The sequence below is a fragment of the Apium graveolens genome, chromosome 11, assembly GCF_009905375.1.
Source record: "Apium graveolens cultivar Ventura chromosome 11, ASM990537v1, whole genome shotgun sequence".
NCBI lineage: Eukaryota > Viridiplantae > Streptophyta > Magnoliopsida > Apiales > Apiaceae > Apium > Apium graveolens.
This window is the reverse complement of record NC_133657.1, coordinates 93,663,091-93,669,263: the sequence shown is the minus strand read 5'-3', so window position 1 is coordinate 93,669,263 and position 6,173 is coordinate 93,663,091. Positions and strand designations below refer to the sequence as shown.

Below are 6,173 nucleotides of genomic sequence, written 5' to 3'. Positions count from 1 at the left end.
TGTTAATTAAATATAATTAATCAGAGTCTATGTGGGAACGTAGTAGAAATCATTCTATATTACTTATGAACGCGTATACTTGTGTGATTTAATTAGCGCATGTTTTGTGCCCTAACAAGTTTTTTACGCCGCTGCTGGGGACTCGGTGTTAATTTGTTTAGCTTATGTACTTGCTATCAGTGGTCATTAGGATTCATTGATTAAGACTTGTTACTTACTGCTTCCTGTTGTGTTTCAGGTACTCTAGCGAGCGTTTATGCAAACACGTTCTCGCACCCGCAAGAGAAATCTAGATACGGCTGAAGAGACAGATTCAACTCTTGACTTTTCGGAGAAGATAGGTTTTGAAGATTCAGATACAGAGAGTGAGAAGAAAGAACCTGTAACAATGGGTGATCGTATAGTTCCAGCTAATCCAGCTCTAATGGACTTTTCTCAGACTAAAATTGATGACATTCAGTCAAGCATCATTCATCCGGCTATTCAGGCCAATACTTTTGAAATCAAGTCGGGCACTATTCATATGGTGCAAAATTCTGTTTCTTTCGGAGGTGTTGTGACTGAAGATCCCAACATGCATATCAGGAATTTTGTCGAGATCTGTAGTACTTTAAAATATAATGGTGTTATTGATGAGGCTATCAAGCTGAGGCTTTTCCCATTCTCTCTGAGGGACAAAGCTAAGGATTGGTTACATTATTTACCAGCTGGGTCAATCACTACTTGGGAAGATCTCGCACAAAAGTTTCTGGTGAAGTTCTATCCAATGGCCAAGACTGCAGCTATGAGGAGTGCTCTTACTCAGTTTGCGCAGCAACAAGGAGAATCTATATGCGAAGCTTGGGAGCGCTACAAAGAGATGTTGAGAAAGTGTCCACATCATGGTATGCCTGAATGGATGGTGATCACTGGGTTCTACAATGATTTGGGGGTCCAATCTAGGCCCATGCTCGATGCAGCTTCTAGAGGCTCTTTGTGGGCCAAAAGCTATACTGAAGCCTATAATCTGATTGAAACTCTGGCTGCAAACGAGTATCAAAATCCAACTCAAAGGATGATGCCTGGAAAGGTAGCAGGTATTCTGGAAGTTGATGCAGCTATAGCTATTGCAGCGCAACTCCAAGCGCTGTCTATGAAGGTCGATTCTTTAGCCAACTATGAAGTCAATCAAATAGCTATTGTCTGTGAGCTTTGTGCAGGCTCTCATGCTACGGATCAGTGTTCTCTTGTTAATGAATCTGTTCAGTATGTGAACAATTATCAGCGACCGCAGCAGCCTGTGCCAGCTACTTATCATCCTAATAATAGAAATCATCCCAATTTCAGCTGGAGCAATAATCAGAATGCTGTTCAGCAACCATATCAGCAAGCTGCAAGTAAACAGTTTAATCCACCTGGATTCCAGCAACCTCAGCAATATGCTCAAAGGCAATCATATCCTCAACAAAGAGGTGTAGCTCCACTTTCTAGTGCTGATTTTGAGGAGTTAAAGCTGTTGTGCAAAATTCAGGTTATTTCTATCATGACCTTGGAAAATCAAATCGGTCAAATAGCCAATGCCTTGCTCAATCATCAACCCGGCACACTTCCCAGCGATTCTGAAGTGTCAGGCAGGAAGAAAGCTAAGGAGCAAGTCAAAGCTGTCACCTTGAGGTCTGGAAAAGTTGCTGATGCTGAAAAAACAAAAGATGGAGAAGCTAAAATTACAGATGAAGAAGAAAAGCAAAAGGAGAAAGAGGGGGAATCAAGGAAGACTACTGTTGAACACACTCTGCCTGAGGGTAATACAGGGGAGAAGCGGCTCTATCCTCCACCACCATTTCCTAAGAGGTTGCCAAAACAAAAGCTGGACAAGCAGTTTGGTAAGTTTCTGGAGGTGTTCAAGAAACTTCACATAACATACCTTTCGCTGAGGCTCTAGAGCAAATACCTAGTTATGCGAAATTCATGAAAGGTATTCTTTCAAGGAAGGTGAAATTGGATGATCTTGATACCGTCGCTCTGACGGAAGAATGCAGTGTTGTGCTGAACAAAAGTTACCTCCAAAGCTTAAGGATCCAGGTAGCTTCACCATTCCTTGCACCATTGGCAAGTTGTCATTTGACAAGTGCCTTTGCAATTTAGGAGCAAGCATCAATTTGATGTCGTTGTCTATCTTCAAAAAGTTGAATTTTCCTGATCCAAAGCCCACCTACATGTCTCTACAATTGGCTGATCGTTCTATTATATACCCACGAGGCATCATGGAGGACATGCTAGTAAAGGTAGGCAAGCTCATCTTTTTTGCAGATTTTGTCATTCTGGATTTCGAGGAAGATAAGAATATTCCCATAATCTTGGGAAGACCTTTTTTGGCTACAGGTCGTACCTTGATAGATGTGCAAAAGGGTGAACTTACTATGAGGGTGCAAGATCAGGATATGACATTCAATGTGTTCAATGCAATGAAATTCCCTAAGGAAGATAATGAGTGCTTCAAGATGGATTTGGTCGATTCTGCAGTTATTTCAGAACTTGATTATGTGCTAAGGTCTAATGCCTTAGAAAAAGCCTTATTGGGGGAATTTGACAGTGATGATGAGGAAGGCAGCAGTTACAATATCTAAATGCTTCTCCCTGGAAATGAAAGCTAGACATGCCTTTTGAATCTCTTGATAATACTGATCTCAAGAATGCTGAGGGAAGGCTCAAACTATCTATTGAGGAAGCACCTACTTTGGAGCTTAAACCATTGCCTGAACACTTAAGGTATGCTTTTTTAGGTGATGCATCTACTTTTCCTATTATTATTGCATCTAACCTTTCAGGTAGTGATGAGGACAAGCTCTTGAGGATTTTGAGAGAATTCAAATCGGCCATCGGATGGACTATAGAATATATAAAAGGGATCAGCCCTTCGTACTGCATGCATAAAATTCTGCTAGAGGAAGGTAGCAAGCCAACGGTTGAGCAACATCGAAGGTTTAATCCTATAATGAAACAAGTGGTGAAGAAAGAAATTCTAAAGTGGCTGGATGCAGGAATCATATATCTTATATCTGACAGTTCTTGGGTGAGCCCCGTGCAATGTGTACCTAAGAAAGGAGGTATTACTGTGGTAGCAAATGAAAAGAACGAGCTCATCCCCACTCGAATAGTCACAGGCGAGAGGGTATGCATGGATTACAGAAAGTTGAATAAAGCCACAAGGAAGGATCACTTCCCTCTTCCATTTATTGACCAAATGCTCGACATGTTGGCTGGTCATGAGTATCATTGTCTTCTGGATGGCTATTTGGGCTACAATCAGATTTGCATTACACCAGAAGATCAAGAGAAGACTACTTTCACTTGTCCATTCGGCACGTTTGCCTTCCGCAGAGTTTCTTTTGGCTTATGTGGTGCACCTGCCACTTTTCAGAGATGCATGATGGCTATACTCTCTGATATGATTGGAAATAATGTCGAAGTGTTCATGGACGACTTCTCCGTCTTTGGACATTCGTATGATGTCACTTTATGGTGCAACAAGGCATCTAGTGCTCAACTGGGAAAAATGTCACTTCATGATGCAACAAGGCATCATTTTTGGGCATAAGGCCTCTAGTAAGGGTCTAGAGGTGGATAAAGCCAAGGTGGGAGTCATTGAAAATCTTTCGCCACCTATTTCTGTGAAAGGAATCCATAGTTTTCTTGGTCATGCGGGTTTTTATCGGCGTTTCATCAAGGACTTCTCCAAGATTTCTAAGCCGTTGTGCAACTTGCTCGAGAAAGATGTGCCTTTCAAATTGATGATGAATGCTTGGCAGCATTTGAGACTCTCAAGAAGAGTTTAATCACTGCACCAGTTATTACGACACCTGATTGGAGAGAACCTTTTGAGATGATGTGTGATGCAAGTGATTATGCTGTGGGAGCAATTCTTGGGCAGCGAAAGTCTAATATCTTTCATGTGGTCTACTATGCTAGTAAGACACTAAATGGAGCTCAACTGAACTACATCACTACTGAGAAGAAGCTCTTGGCTATAGTTTTTGGTTTTGAGAAATTTCGATCTTATCTACTTGGGACAAAGGTGACAGTATTCACTGATCACGCTGCCATCCGCTATCTGGTCTCAAAGAAGGATTCGAAGCCTAGACTTATTCTTTGGGTGCTCTTGCTACAGGAATTTGAGTTAGAGATCAAGGATAAAAAAGGTACTGAAAATCAAGTAGTTGACCATCTCTCTAGATTGGAGAATCCCGATTCTACTTCACATGATAAGACATTGATCAACGAATCTTTTCCGGATGAGCAGTTCTTCGCAATTTAAAAGGAAGAGCCATGGTTTGCAGATATTATAAACTATCTTGTTAGCAATATAATGCCTTCTAATATGAATGCGGCTCAAAAGAAGAAGTTTATGCATGAGGTGAAGTGGTACATGTGGGATGAACCATATTTATTTAGACAAGGAGCTGACCAGATCATCAGGAGATGTATCCCATTCTGTGAGATGGAGGGGATATTACGAGACTGTTATTCAACGGTTTATGGTGGACATTATGGTGGTAAAAAGACAGCAGCTCGTATTCTTCAAGCAGGTTTTTTCTGGCCTATGTTGTTTAAGGATACACATCAGTTCATTTTAAGGTGTGATCGTTGGCAAAGAGTTGGGAATCTTACCAGAAAGGATGAGATGCCTTTGAATGTGATGCTTGAAGTTGAGGTCTTCGATGTTTGGGGAATCGATTTCATGGGATCATTTATCTCGTCCTGCAATAATCAGTACATCTTGCTTGCAGTCGATTATGTCTCGAAATGGGTAGAAGTCAAGGCTCTGCTAACTAATGTTGCAAAGGTAGTGTTGAGTTTTCTTCATAAGCAGATATTCACAAGGTTTGGAACGCCACAAGTTATCATAAGTGATGAAGGGTCGCATTTCTGCAATCGTAAGTTCACTTCTATGATGCAACGCTACAACGTGAATCATCGCATCGCTACTGCCTATCATCCGCAAACTAATGGTCAAGCTAAAATGTCTAATAAAGAGATCAAGCGCATTCTAGAGAAAGTCGTTTGTCCGTCAAGGAAAAATTGGTCTTTGAAGCTCGATGAAGTTGTTTGGGCTTATAAAACAACATACAAGACTCCACTTGGGATGTCCCCATTTCAGCTTGTCTATGGTAAGGGATGTCATTTACCTGCGGAGCTTGCGCATAAGGCTTATTGGGAATTGAAGAAGTTAAACCTTGATCTAGATCCAGCTGGGAAGAAGCGAATGCTTCAGTTAAATGAACTTGATGAATTTCGACTCCAAGCGTACGAAAATAACAAAATGAACAAGGAAAAAGTAAAAAGGTGGCATGACAGGAAGCTATCTCCTAAGTCATTTGTGTCGGGGTAACAAGTTCTCCTATTCAACTCTCGTCTCCGACTTTTTCCTGGAAAGTTGAAATCAAGGTGGTCTGGACCATTTATCATCAAAACTGTGTTTCCACATGGAGCGGTGGAGATTTTTGAGAACGATCCGGGCCAAGCATTCAAAGTAAATGGTCAGAGATTGAAGCACTATTATGGGGATACGGCAAACCGGGAAGTGGTTAGTGCCGTTTTATTGTCAACTTGATCGCAGTACTCTACGTCAAGCTAATGACGTAAAAGAAGCGCTTCTTGGGAGGCAACCCAAGATATGAGACCATAGGAACCCTTAGAATTTAGTACTCTGTCCAAAAACCAAAAAATAATCAGAAAATTAAGGGCAGAAATTTTTTTCCCAATGACCTTGCAGGCGCCCGCTTGCTAGGACCAGGCGGTCGCGTGCTAACAGGCGCCCGCCTGCTGGTTCCAGGAGACCGCCTGCGGACCTGAATATTGAAAAATCGGGTTTTCAGCCTATAAAAAAAATAGAAAAACATAAAATCACAGCACCACAAACCCCATTACCCACGATTTTCTTCCTACAAATTAGCCACAATCCCACTCCTAATCTAATTCTAACCTTAATCCTACCCTATATATACACACAACCTCCCCATATACCTCTCATATACTTTCATCTTACAAACTTTTTCCTACACACAAAACACAACTCTCAAACCCTTATTCTCAGTTTCAATGGCCCCAAAGAGATCTCAAACTGTAGAGAGCAGCAGCACCATTCTGATTGCTGATTCTTCAAGGAGTACTGCTGCGAGGCCCCGATTGGTGGA

General features: G+C 41.6%; 1 non-coding gene across 1 annotated transcript; it reads right to left on the bottom strand.

Annotated features, from left to right (window-relative positions):
- Positions 1-781: 781 nt before the first annotated feature.
- LOC141699059 (small nucleolar RNA R71) lies at positions 782-888 on the bottom strand. Its single transcript, XR_012565548.1, has one exon. It is a non-coding gene; the product is annotated as a small nucleolar RNA R71 (small nucleolar RNA).
- Positions 889-6,173: the final 5,285 nt, after the last annotated feature.